Consider the following 14,901-nt stretch of genomic DNA (forward strand, 5'->3'; position numbering starts at 1 on the left):
ACTGTGGTTGGGTGGAACCTCTGTGTACATCTACCAAGTCCATTTGTTCCAAGCTCTGGTTCAGTTGTGCTACTTCTTTGCTAATTTTTTGTCTGGTTGATCTATCCATTTGGGATAAGGGGGTGTTAAGGTCTCCTGTTAAGATTGTTGTATTGGATATTAGATTTTTCATGTCTATTAAAGATTGTCTTATATAGTTGGGTGCTCCCGTGTTTGGTGCATACATATTAATAATTGTTATTTCTTCCTCTTGAATTTTTCCTTTAACTAGTTTCATTTGATCATTCTTGGTTTGTTGTTGAGACTGTCTGAGATCAAGATTGCTACCCCTACTTTTTTTCTGAAGTGCTAGAGAATGTAGTAATTTTTTCCATCCTCTGACTTTCAGCCTGTGAGTTTCTTTATGAGGTAAATGTGTTTCTTGTATATAACCTATTGTTGGGTTCTATTTCCTAATCCATTGTGCCAATCTATTTCTCTTAATTGGTGAATTGAGTCCATTTACATTGATGGTTATTATTGAGATGTGTTGACTTACGATTAACATGTTATTTGAATGCTGTCTTGTAACTGTTTTTTGCTCCTGTGTTTAATTGTTTGTTCTGTTTAATGGTTTTCTTCTGTTCTCGTTGGTGGAGTTCTGATCATTTTGGTCCCTCTGTAGAACATCTTTCAGTAGTCTGTGTAGGGTTGGTTTTGCCATCATGAAATTCTATAGCTGTTCTTTGTCATGAAAGTATTTCACTTCTCCATCAAACTTGAAAGAGAGTTTTGCAGGGTATAATAGTCTGGTTGGAATTTGTTTTCATAGATGACTTGAAGTACTCTGCTCCATGCTCTTCTTGACTTCATGGTTTGTGAAGAGAAGTCGGCTGAAATTCTGATGGATTTTCCTTTGAATGTGATCTGCTACTTTTCTCTATCAGCTTTCAGTATGATATTCTTGTGTTGGATTTCTGGGATCTTGACTATATGTCTCGGTGTATTTTTAATTGGGTTGAAGTTATTTGGAGTTCTGTATGCTTCGGTTACATGAGTATCAGATTGTTTCCTCATATTTGGGAAGTTCTTCTGCCCATATTCTTTTTATATCATTTGTATTGACTCCTTCATTCTCATTGATGCCTATTAGTCTCACATTGTTCATCTTCGCATCGTCTTGCAGGTGATGAATTATTTTTTCCTGCATCCTAGTTGTTTTTAAGAGATCCTTCCTTACCTTTTCACTAGCTGCACCAGCGTCTTCAAGATCTGAAGCTCTATCTTCACTTTTGCTCAAACAGTTTTTCAGGCTTGTAATTGAGATTTTAAGGCCCTCTACATCTCTTTGACTCTCCTTCATGCAATCTATTTCTTTTCTGTATTGCTCATTCAAGGAATCCATCATTTTTTTAATCTCTTATATTTTTTTATCAATGTCTTCTTTAGAAGCAGTTATTAATTGTTTTACTGAAGAGTTTTTTACAGATTGGGTTTTCTCTTTATGTTTCTGTATTTGATTCTTTAGTTCAGATGCTATGAATTTAGAGATTTCTTTTTTTCATTTCAGACACATTCTGCTTTGAGTTCCTTTAAACCTTTCTGTAGTTGCTTATTTACTTCCGACCCTATTAATTCATGTATTTCAGCTAAGCTAGTGACCACTGCATTTGTTCTGGTTGGGCATTGTGTTTCCTCCATATGTTTCTGCAGTTGATTCTTAAGTTCAGCTACTATAAATTCAGAGTTTTCTTTTTTTTTTAATTCCATAAATTAATTCTGCTCTGAGTTCCTCTACATCTTTCTGCTGTTGTTTATTTACTTCCAATGCTATTAACTCATTTATTTCAGCTGAGCTAGTGTCCTCTGCACTTGTTATGGGTGGGCTTGAGACCTGAGATTGCATTTTGCTCCTTGTCTTTATCATTTCATTTAACACTGACCTGTGGCCTTTGGTGTGGAGCTTCGGTGCAATTATGTTATCACTTAATGAAATTCAGGTACTGATATACCAAGTTCTAGTTCATGCAGTTGTGCCTGGCTTGGGTTAGGCTACTGTGCCCAGCTCATTACTGTTGTTGCCCTTGGAGGTGGGCCTGCTGTACACCTCTGGTACGATGATCTGCTCCTGGATTAGCTGTGTGGTTTTGATCCTAGTCTCACTGTGGGGACTTTAGCTGCATGGTTTTACCTCAAGCCTGTATGCTAGGTCTGGGCTGGGTCTGGAGGGGTATGAGGAGGAGGGGGCAAGAGAGCCCAGAAGCTCTCCCACACACTCACAAGTGTTGTGTTTTGGTGGGTCTGCAGGACTCCCAAGAGTGTGGCAGAAGTTCTTACTCAGATGGCAGGCTGTGCTGGGTCTGGCCACCCAGGGGAGGTCTGAGTAACAAGGGCAAAGGCCTCTTATGCGGCAGTCCTGGGCTTGGAGTGGTGGGCAGGCACAGGACAGAGCAGAAGCTCTTCACCACACTTGCAGGGCCTGGGGTTGGTTGGATATGGAGAGCCCAAGGCGCGGCGGAAGTTCTCACTCAGAGGGTGGGCTGCGCTGGGTCTGGTGGGCTGCGCTGGGTCTGGCTGGGTGGGGAGGTCTGGAGAATGTGGGGAAGTGCCTCTCTCACGCGGTGGGCCTGGACTTGGAGTGGCAGGTGGACGCAGGACAGAGCAGAAGCTCTGCCCCACATTCGCAGGGCCTGAGTTTGGTCAGATATGGAGGGCCCAAGGCACAGTGGAAGTTCTCCTGTAGTATAATTTCAAGTCAGAAATTTTAATGCCTCCTGCTGTGTCTTTGTTGCCCAGAATAGCCTTTACTATTCTAGGTCTCTTGTGGTTCCAAATAAATATTAGGAATGATTTATCCAGGTCTGTGAGGTATGTTGGTGGTAGTTTGATAGGAATTGAATTTAATCTGTACAGCAATTTTGGAAGTATGGCCATCTTCACAATGTTGGTTCTTCCTATCCAGGAGCATGGAATATCTTTCCATTTTCTGAAATGCTCCATGATCTCTTTTTTAAGAGTACTGTAATTTTTCTTGAAAAGATCTTTGACTTCCTCAGTTAGATTAATTCCAAGCTATTTCATTTTCTGTGGTACTATTGTAAAAGGTATTGTTTCTCTAATTTCCCTCTCAGTGTGTTTATTATCTGTGTAGAGACAAGCTATTGACTTTTGGGTATTGACTTTGTATCCTGCCATGCTACTGAATTTGTGTATCAATTCTAGTAGCATCTTGGTGGAGGTTTTTGGGTCTTCCAAGTAAAGTATCATGTCATCTGCAAATAATGATAATGTAAATTTTTCTTTACCTATTCTTATTCCTTTTATTTCTCTCTCTTCTCTAATGGCTCTAGCTAATGCTTCCAGAACTATATTGAATAGGAGGGGTGATAGAAGACATCTTTGTCTTGTACCAGATCTAAGAGTAAAACATTTCAATTTTTCCCCATTTGGAATTATGTTAGCCATTGGGTTGTCATAGATGGATTTTATCAGATTGAAGTAAAGGCCATCTATTCCAATTTACTGTAGGACTTTGAGCATGAATGTGTGTTGGACTTTGTCAAAAGCCTTTTCTGCATCAATTGAGATGATCATATGGTTTTTAGAGTTCGATCTATTGATATAATGTATTAGGTTTATAGATTTGTGTATATTAAACCATCCTTGCATCCCTTGGATAAATCCTACCTGGTCATGGTGTATAATCTTCTTCATGATTTGCTGTAGTCTATTTGCTAAGATTTTACTGAAGACTTTTGCATCCATGTTCATGAGGGAGATTGGTCTGTAGTTCTCTTTTTTAGTTGTGTCTTTCCCTGGTTTTGGTATCAGTATAATACTTGCCTCTAGGAATGATTTCAGGGGGACTGCTTCCTTTTCAATTTCATGGAAGAGTTTGAGGAGTATAGGATTATAACTTCCATAAATTTCTTGCAGAATTCATCTGTGAATCATTCCGGACCTGGGCTTTACTTTGTAGGCAGCTTTTTTATTACATTTAGTATTTCATTGGTTGTTATTGGGTTATTGAGAGTTGTTATATCTTCTTGATTACGTTTTGAACAATATCTATAATTCAATGAAAATTCAAGCACCACATATTCAGTTTCCTTTCTAGGAATCTGTCTATTTCTTCTGTGTCTTCTATTGTGTGAGAGTAAAGATTCTCAAAGTAGCAACTGAAAGTCTTTTGAATTTCCACTGAGTGTGTGGTAATTGCAACCTTCACATTCCTTATTGCTTGTATTTGAATTTTTTCTTTCCCCTTTTTGATGAGACTAGGTAGGGGCTTATTAATTTTATTTAATCTTTCAAAGAACCAGCTTTTTGATTTGTTAATTCTTTGAACTGTTTTCTTCATCTCATTTGAATTAATTTCTGGGTAATCTTTATGATTTATTTCCATCATTGGCCTCTGAGTTTGGTTTGCTCTTCCTTTTCTACATGTAGGAGGTGCAACATTAGGGTGTTTATTTGTTCCCATTCTGTTTTCCTAATGTGTGAGTTCACAGGTATAAATTTCACTCTGAGAACTGCTTTCATCGCATCCCATAAGTTCCGATATGTGGTGCGTGAATTTTAATTGAATTGTGGATATTCTTCAATTCCTTGTTTAATTTCATCTGTGACCCACTGGTTGCTGAGTACAGTGTTATTTAATTTCCATGTATTTAGGGTTTTTTCTGGTTTCTTTTGCATTTATTTCCAGTTTCATTGAACTGTGCTCAGATAATATGCATGGGATAATTTATGTTTTCTTGCACATACTTAAGCATGATCTATGGATTAGAATGTGGTCTCTTTTAGAAAATGGCCCATGTGCTGCTGAAAATAATGTGTATTCAGCTGTGATTGGGTGGAACGCTCTGTATATGTCCACCAAGCCCATTTGTTCCAAGCTCTGGCTCAGTTCTGCTACCTCTTTGCTAATTTTTTTTGTCTGGTTTACCTGTCTCTTTGGGATGAAGGGGTGTTAACGTCTCCTGTTAAGATTGTGGTATTTGATATTAGATTTTTCATGTCCATTAAGATTTGTCTTATATAGTTGGGTGCTTCCATGTTTGATACGTAAATATTTATGAGTGTTACCTTTTCCTCTTGAATTTTCCCCTGAACCAGTATATAGTGGCCTTCTTTATTTTGTTTGATCATTCTTGGTTTGTAGTTGAGATTGTCTGAACACAGGATTGCTACCCCTCCTTTTTTCAGATGTGCTGGGGCATGTAGTATTGTGTTCCATCCTTTGACGTTCAGCCTATGAATTTCTTTGAGTTAAGTGTGTTTTGTATACAGTATATGGTTGGATTGTGCTTCCTAATCCACTGTGCCAGTCTATTTCTCTTAACTGGTGAATTGAGTCTATTTACATTAATGGTTATAATTGAGATGTATTGACATATGATCAACATATTATTTACCTGCTGTTGTTTACTCCTTTTTGTCCGGTGTTTAATTGTTTGCCCTATTTAGTGGGTGCCTTCTGTTCTCATTCATGGAGTTCTGTTCATTTTGGTCCCTCTCTAGAACATCTTTCAGTAGTCTGTGTAGGTTTTGGCTTTGTCATCATGAAATTCTTCAGTTGTTCTTTGTCATGGAAGTATTTCACTTCTCCATCAAACTTGAAAGAGAGTTTTGCAGGGTATAGTAGTCTGAGCTGCAATTTGCTTTCGTAGAGGACTTGAAGTCCTCTGCTCCATGCTCTGCTTGCCTTCATGGGTTGTCTAGAGAAGTCGGCCATAAGTCTGATGAGTTTTCCTTTGAATGTGATCTGCTTCTTTTCTCTAGTGACTTTCAGTATATTATTCTTGTGCTTGATTTCTGAGATCTTGACTATTATACTTCTCAGTGTGATTTTAATTGGGTTGAAGTTATTTGGCATTCTGTATGCTTCGGTTACCCGGATGTCAGATTGTTTCCTCATATTTGGGAAGTTTTCTGGTATTACTTCTACCCATATTTTTTTAATATCATTTGTATTGACTCCATTTTTCTCATTGATGCCTATTAGTCTCACATTGTTCATCTTTGCATCATCTTGCAGGTGATGAATTATTTTTTCATGCATCCTAGTTGTTTTTAAAGAGATCTTTTCTTACCTTTTCACTAGCTGCACCAGTATCTTCAAGATCTGAAACTCTGTCTTCACTTTTACTTAAATGGTTTTGCAAGCTTGTGATTGAGATTTTAAGTTCATCTATATCTCTTTGACTCTGCTTCATGTGATCTATTTCTTTCCTGTATTGCTCATTCAAGGAATCCGTCATTTTTCTAATTTACTCTATTTTTTTTATCAATGTCTCCTTTTGAAGCAGTTATTAATTATTTTACTGCAGATTTTTTCCGATTGGGCTTCCTCCATACATTTCTGCATTTGATTCTTTACCTCAGATGCTATTACTTTAGACATTTCTTTTTTTTTATTTCCAATCTGAGTTCTTTTATACTTTTATGCAGTTGTTTCTTTATTTTAGATGCTATTGATTCATTGATTTCAGCTGTGTGATTCCCAATTTGTTGTGTGCTAGTGTCCTCTACACTTGTTATGGGTGGGCTTAGGGTCTGAGATTGCATTTTCCTCCTTCTCATTGTCATTTTGTATATCACTCTCCTCTGTCCTTTTTTGTAGAGCTTTGGTGCAGTTAAAACCTCAGCATCTAGTGAAATTCAGGTGCAGATCTACAAAGTTTGAAATTATCCAGTTGTGCCTGGCTTGGATCTGGCTGCTGTGCTCATCTCCTTCCTGCTGCAGCCCTTGGGAAGGAACCTGTTGTGTCCCTCTGGCAAGATGTTCTGCTCCTGGACTAGCTGGGTGGTTCTGTCCCCTACTCTCTCTGCAGGGACTGCAGCTGCAAAGTTTCACCCCAGGCCTGTATGCCAGGACTGAGCTGGGTCTGAAGGGGATGAGGGGGCATAGGGGAGAGAGGAAGCTCTCCCACATACTCCCCAGGCCTGGGCTTGTCTGGATCTGGAGGTCCTGTGAACACAGCTGCCATGCCAATTTTATCACAGGAACTTTGTTGTATAATTTCAACTCAGAAATTGTGATGCTTCCTGCTTTACCTTTTTTGACCCGAATTGCTTTTGGTATTTTAGTTCTCTTCTAATTCTAAATGAATTTTACAATTATTTTCTCTAGATCTTTGAAGTATGCTAATGGTATTTTGGTTAAGAGTGCATTAAATCTTTACAGCAATTTTGAAGTATGACTATTTTCACTATGTCGGTTTTCCTATCTATGAGCAAGGAATATCTTTCCATTTTCTGATATCCTCTTCGACCTCCTTTTTCAGCATATTGAAATTTTCAATGTATAAATCTTTTACTTCCTTTGTTATATTGATTACTAAGTATTTCACTTTTATGGAGGCTATTGTGAAAAGAGTGGTTTTCCTAATTTCTCTCTCAGTGAGTTTGTTGTTTGTGTGCAAGAATAATACAGATTTTGAATGTTAACTTTTATCCACCTACACTACTGAATTTGATTATTAAATCTGTATTTTTTGTGGAGTTTTGTACTTCTGTTTACAGTATCATATCATCTGTGAATAATGATATTTTGCTTATTCTTTTCCTATCTTTATTCCTTTATTTCCCTCTCTTATCTAATCATTCTTGCTAATGTTTCCAGAAGTATATTAAATAGGAGTGGTGAAACTGGATATCTTTGTTTTGTTCCTGATTTTAGAGTTAAAGCTTTCAGGTTTTTTCCACTTGGTATGATGTTTGCTATTGGTTTATCATAAATGTTCTTTATCAGGTTATATATGGTAAGGGCCATCTATTCTGATTTTTTGAAGGATTTTTATCATGAATGAGATTTGGAATTTGTCAAAAGCTTTTTCTGTTCTAATTGAGATTATCATGTGATTTTTGTCTTTGGTTCTGTTCATATGCTCTATTACATTTATTGATTTGCATATGTCAAACCATCCCTGCATCTTTGGATGAATCCCACTTGATCATGGTGTATAATCTTCCTGATGATTTGCTGCATTCTGTTTGCTAGCACCTTTTTGAGGATTTATATATCCAATTTCATTAGGGAGGTTAGCCTGTACTTCTCTCTTTTGGTTGAGTCTTTCTCTGGTTTTTGTATCAGGGTAATATTTTCTACCGAGAGTGAGTTAGGAATGATTGAGTCCCTTACAATTTCATTAAAGACTTTGAGGACTATTGGCATTATGTCTTCTCTAAATTTCTAGTAGAATTCACCAAGACCTGGGCTTTTCTTTTTGGTAAGTTTTTAATGACATTTTCAATCGCATTAAATGATATTGGGTTATTCAGAATGTTTATATCTTCTTTATTTTTGGTAATTCATACATATCTAGGAATATGTCAATCAATTTCTTCTGTGTATTTAATCCTATGAGAGTAAAGATTTTCAAAATGGACATTGATAATTGTCAAAATTTCTGCATGAAATTTAGTAATTTTACCCTCTTCATTCTTCATTGCATGAATTCAAGTTTTTTGTTTCCTTTTTTTTTTTTTTTTTTTTAAGGTGGGCTAAGAGTTTATCAATTTTATTTATTCTTTCAAAGAACTAACTCGTTGATTCATTAATTCTTGGTATTGTTTTCTTATTCTCCATTATATCAATTTATGCTCTGATTTTTAGAAATTCCTCCTTTACATGGGCTTTGGGCTTATCTTGCTCTTCTATTTTTTTATAAATTAGAGATGTGACATCAGCTTGTTTATCTGTGTTCATTCTGTTTTCTTTTTTTTTCTTTCAAATTCGCAAGCAAAGACTATTTATTAAAAAAGAAAAGGCAACATAAAGTTACAAAATGAAAAGACTTACACCAATTCTGTTTTCCTAATGTGATAATTCACCATTATAAATTTCTCTTAGGACTGCTTTCATTGTGTCCCACAGTTTAGTATGTTGTATCACCTTTCTCATTTAGTTATAGATATTGACGAATTTCTTTTTAATTTCATTTGTGACCCATTGGATATTTAGGAGGGTGTCATCTAATTTCCATCTGTTTGTGGAGATTGGTTTCCTGTTTGTGCAGTTTCCTTTCCTATTAATTTCCAATTTCATTGCACTATGGTCAGATAACATGCATGGGATAATTTCAGTTCCTTTGCATTTACTTAAGCATGTTCTATCAACTAGTATGTGGTCCATTTTAGAGAAATTCCGTGTGCAACTGAGAAGAAAATGTATTATAATGTAGGGTAGAACACTCTGAAAACACCTACTAATTCTGTTCGTTCACAGGTTTGGTTCTGATATTTCTTTGTAGATTTTTTTGTCTGGTTAATCCATCTGTTTGTGAAAATGGAATACTAAGGTCTCATTACAATTGTGTATTGTTTATTTGATTTTTCATGTCTATTAATGATTGTTCTACATAGCTTGGTGCTCCTTTATTTGGTGCATACATATTTATGATTGTTATTATCTCTTCCTCTTGGAGTTTTCACCTAATAAATATATAGTGACCTTCTTTATCTCTTTTCATTATTTTTGGTTTGAATTCCACATTGTCAGCAAACAGAATAGCTATCCCTGTTTTCTTCTGGGTTCCTGTTGCATGGAAGATTATTTTCCATATTCTGATTTTCATTCTTTGGATTTCTGTAAACTATGTGTGTTTCTTGTATACAGCATATTGTTGAATCTTGTTTCTTGATCCACCTTGCAAATCTGTTTCATTTAATTGCTGAATTAAAACATTTACATTGATGGTTATAACTGATGTGTATAGGTTTATCATTGCCATGATATTTTCTTGCTGTTGATTCCCTAATTTCCCCTTCTGTTAAATTGTTTGCCCTGCCTGATGCTTTATTTCCATTGTTGTTCTTGGAATTGTGGTCACTTTTATCTGTCTAGAATAATTCTCAGTAGTTGTTTTGGTGTTCAAAAGTTTCTTCAGTTGTTCTTTGTTATGGAAATATCTTATTTCTTCACTAATTTTGAAAGAAAATTTTACAGAGCACATCAAATTTGGTTGGAAGATGCTTTGTGTTAGAACTTGAAATACTTTACTCCAACCTCTTCTTGACTTAAGAGTGTTTGTGTTGAGAAGTCTGCCGTGATTCTGATGGGCTTTCTTTTATAGGAGACCTATTTCTTTTCTCTGATAGATTTTAATACTCTGTTCCTGTGCTGAATTTATAGAATTTTGATTATTATATGTCTTGATGTAGTCTTATTCTGGTAGTAGTTATTTGGTGTTCTATATGCTTAATTTATTTGTCAAATTCTTTATCCACTCTTGCAAAGTTGTCTTCCATTATTTCTGCTCTGTATTATTTCAGAAAGTTCTAGTGTTTGAGTTTCAGTTTCATCTATTTCATCATGACTTAGGATTATCCTGAATGAGCTTGGGATGTGTGGTTGCATTTTGCTTCTGTGTCTTCTCATTTTCTATTTTCTCTTTTTAAAATTTTATTTTGTTTTCTATGTTGGTATTGCCACTTTATTATGATAGATAGCATCATCACTAGTACTGAGACTTCTATAAGAGATGTCTGTTCTTCAGAGTTGTCTTTTACATGTAGCTAGTTCTTTACAGATATCCCAAGAACCTATCATCCCAATTTGTAAAGGATGCAAAGTTGGTGCTTGGAGTCAGAACTCAACTCTTTGGTACTGGTTTGTGGTGGTTATGATAACCCCTTACAACTATAGCTTTATCAGACAGAGAAGAAAAACTAATAATAATATGCATGACATCCAGACTAAGGTAGTACAGTTGGTAATAACAATAGTGTCAAGTACAACTTTACTGACAAACAATGGCAACCATTAACCTTCTACTTTCAACAATAGGAACAAATTCTAAAGTTATATAACAAAATCAGTGTGACCTTTTCCCCCTTAGTAGAGTGATTTTACCTTTTTGCAGAGGTGGGGGGCAAGGCAGTTAAGATGGGTAGGGGACAGGATAAAGTGAAGAATGAAGTCAAATATAGTAGAGTCAAGACTAGTCAAAGGATAACTACTTGAGTTTGGGGAAACTGGATGATACAAGAGGGAAAGAAAGAAATACAATGTAGAGTAACCAGAAAAGGAAGAGACAATGTTTGCTTACTTTCAAGTTTAAATTCAAAATGTAGTTGAGGAAAGAAAAATGAAGATCAACAGAAGAAAACAAAAAGCAGACAGGTGAGAGATCAAAATAGTGAAAAATAGAAGAAAGAAGAGAGGGTTGGCCAAATAGCTCAGTGGATTAAAGCACCTGCAATCAGGCACAGTGGCCAGGGGTTTGATCTCCAGACCTGCTGTGCCGGCCCCACCCCTGGGGCATGCTGAGACTGCAATTGAGACTGGGCATGGTGGTATGCTCCTATAATCCCAGCTCTTAGGAGGCTGTAAACAGATGAATCACTATGATTCTGATCTAGTAGTGAGACCCTGAGCACCCTGTAGACCCTTTCCTAAAATACAGAAAAGAAAAGAAAAGAAAAGAAAAAAGAAAGAAAAAAAAGAAAAGAAAAGAAAAAGAAAGAATGAGAATGCAGCTGGCCAGATTACTCAGTGGACTAAAGCGCCTGCTTAGGCAGAACGCAGCAGTAGGGTTCAATCCCTAGTGTGCTGTGCCAGCCCTGCCCCCAGAGCACACTGACAGGGCAATTGAGACTGGGTGTGGTGATGCACACCTGTAATTCCAGCACTTGGGAGGCTGAAAACAGGAGAATAACTATGAGTCCAACCTACGTAGTGAGACCCTGTAGACTGTAGACCCTGTACTAAATACACTTAAAAAAAGAAAGAGGAGAATGGAAAAGAAGAAAGAAACAAGAAAAATGAGTAGACCCAAGAAAGAGAGGAGGAAAAAGAAAAAAAAATCCAAAGCAGAAATAACCACAAAATACAAGAGAAAACGATAAATTCAAACTACATAGGAAAAGGATAGCCAATCAGACAAACAAGGGAGAATAAAAGTAGGAAAATACCTCTGATTTTTAGAGTTCTGTGATAACAATTCATGTCAGATCCCAGAAATGTGCTGTGTGCTCCAACCAAATTTGCCATGGGATTTGTGATGGATATGGAGCTGATATTGTTCTCTGGGTGTGGAGCCTGAGACTGGCCCTCCATTGGCGGAGCTCTCCAGAACCCAACTGCTGGCTCCATGCTGCTGTTTCAGACATTTCCACATCGCTGATCTTACTGATTACTCCATGCACCCAGGACAGGATGTTCTGGGTCTTGTAGGTAAAGGTTGGTCCACTTGCCAATGTCATGTGTCTCTACCCACTAATTGTTTGCATCCCTCCTACGCCTCAGGTGTGACTTAATTGGTATGTCTATATCTCACCATGACATAACAAATTAATAGCTATAATTCTAAATATTTTGTCTTTTTTGCATCTAAAGGTTCTATATTGGTGCTTTCAACCAACTTTGGAACAAAACATTTTGAGAAAAAAATTGTCTGCACTGAATATGTACAGGATTTCTTTACATTTCATTCCATAAAGAGTACCATATAACAATTATTTATGTATCATTTACTTTATGTTTTGTATTATAGGCAACCTAGACTGTGTGTAGGTTGTATACAAATACTGTCCCCTTTTAAATTAGGACCTTGAATGTCTATGGGTTTTGGTATCTAAGACGGGTCCTGGGTCTCTCATGTATTATCAAGGGATGATTGTATGTAAAGAAGGGACCATGTTTTACTTGACTTTTGTCACCAAATCCTGATCATCACCTAGAACAAGATAAATATTGAACAGATGTTTGATAAAGTGACATAAATTCAATAAATATGGTGCATATTGTAATGTAGTAGATTTCTGACAAGAAACACAGTTGATTATGTCTCAGTGTGTGAAGCTCATATTTTTTCAAGATTTAATGTATATTTATTCTTATCATATGAAATATATAGTATAAAGATTTCACACTGAATAAATGATATTCATTAAGTCAAAAAAGAAAAAAGGAGAAACTTACATCAAAATTTAGCTATATTGTTGAAATACAAATATGCAGATTTTGTAACTGAAAAAATTTTAATTGTGTTTTTTCACCAGGAACTTCAACTGAGCCTATAAATTTTTCACACCTCAATTAGAAAGAAAATAAAACAAAACAAAAACCCAGAAAAAAATAAACTGTAAGTAGATTGGCTGCTGAGACAGCAGGACTTTTTACAGAGACCTGTACAGCATCTTGCCAAGAGGAGCAAAGCCTGGCAGAGATTAAATAGCTGTGTCTCAGTTTGTGCAGGTCATCAACTTGTTAACTCATCATACTATAAACGAGTAAAAGACTGCAACAGACAAAGGTCAAACTTTTACACAATGAACACATTTTCTGTGACATAAAAGAGTTGTTAGCGTAATAGCAGGAATAGAACAGGACCCATACGGAAAGCTTAGAAAATACAGACAATAAAGATGGTTTTTGAGCTGCAAACGATGGAACCCAACCATGGCTAATTACTAAGAAAAATGAACTCATTAAAAGAGACTGGATTACCCACAGAAAATCTAGCCTAAAGAACCACGCTCAAAACATAAGCAGAAACCATAAACATGTAGATAACCAGAAACCCTGCTAAGGCCTCAAGCGTAGCTTTTAGGTCCTGAGTTGTCTTCCCTGAATTTTGGGGGCCACCTCAAGTGCTGCCACCTCCTGCAGCTTGGGGAATTCTACTAAAATTGATGACACAACACTTCCTAATGCTGGGTGCTGTAGTGATTACCACTACCACCACAAGAAATTCCAAAAGCACCTGTTTCTTTAAGTAACTCCCTGAGGAGTCAAGTCTTGGGCAGGAGAATGTCTGGCAGAGGTTAGTAAGCCTAAATACAAACCACAAGAGAGGACAAATACCTGCTTTTTGCCTCTGTATGGGATGGGTCCTCCTCTTCCCCAAGATTCACACAAGATTCCCCAAACTTTAAAGTGAATGTGGATGTTAAAGGAACAAAACAAGAAGCTATATATTTACTACATAATTGTGCTCTGAGGAAGAGATGTAGAGGTAGATTAGAACCGGCCTCCCACCTAAGAGAGTATCCCAAATCTTGTAAAGGGCACTACCCATCCCCAGCTTGATCCCGTTTAGCAAGCAGATTACATTCTTGGAAACAGGACCACTGAGCTGAATGAACACCAAAGAGAAACATTACCATGCAACAGAAACTGGCAATTACAGTGCCCTTCCCTTCAAAGTCCCTGTAGTGATGACATAACTATGGCCCTGATTTTCTTAGCATTTTTATTAAGGCATATGACAATCACTTCTTTCCAGACTACATGGATCTATCTGATGCCCTTCATTAAAAAATGGTGATGATGATGATACTTACTGAGTAGTTACCGAGTATTGAGTACTACTGGTTTTACATGTACTAAATGCTCTTATTATCATTAACTCTATGAAGTAGGTGCTGTGATGACACTCAGTTTACAGGTGAGGAAAGTGAGCAAGGAAGCAGCACGCCAACATGAACTTGGCACCCTGAGTGCAGCACTTGTCTTCCTTGTCATGTCCTTTTTGCATGAATTTCTATAAGACAAATGAACTGTGAGGTTAGGTTTTATGACTCATGCCTTTGATCAGATCACCCACCACAGAAAATTAGCAATTCATTCATCATCTTAATTCCTTCCCTTGGTGTTAGGACAAAATACCTGACACTTACAACTTCAGGAAGGAAAGGCTTCTTTTGGCTCATGTGTCAGTCTATAGCTGGCAAGTTCCAAGGTAGAACAGAAAGGCATGGTAGGAGGACATGGTGGAGAAGATCTGTTTGCAGCATGACCAATAGAAAGCAGAAAAATCAAGGAAGAGAACCCAGGAGATTAAGAAACTCTTCCAGGCCACACCTTAGTGACCATTTCTTCCCACCAGATCCCCACCTCATAATAGAAGTCAGTTATAAGCTCCTATAATCCAATCACCTTTCAGAATTTAGGCCTATGAACTCATGAAACTC

Source organism: Octodon degus, unplaced genomic scaffold, assembly GCF_000260255.1.
Source record: "Octodon degus isolate 3935 unplaced genomic scaffold, OctDeg1.0 scaffold00221, whole genome shotgun sequence".
In the NCBI taxonomy this organism is placed as follows: Eukaryota; Metazoa; Chordata; class Mammalia; order Rodentia; family Octodontidae; genus Octodon; species Octodon degus.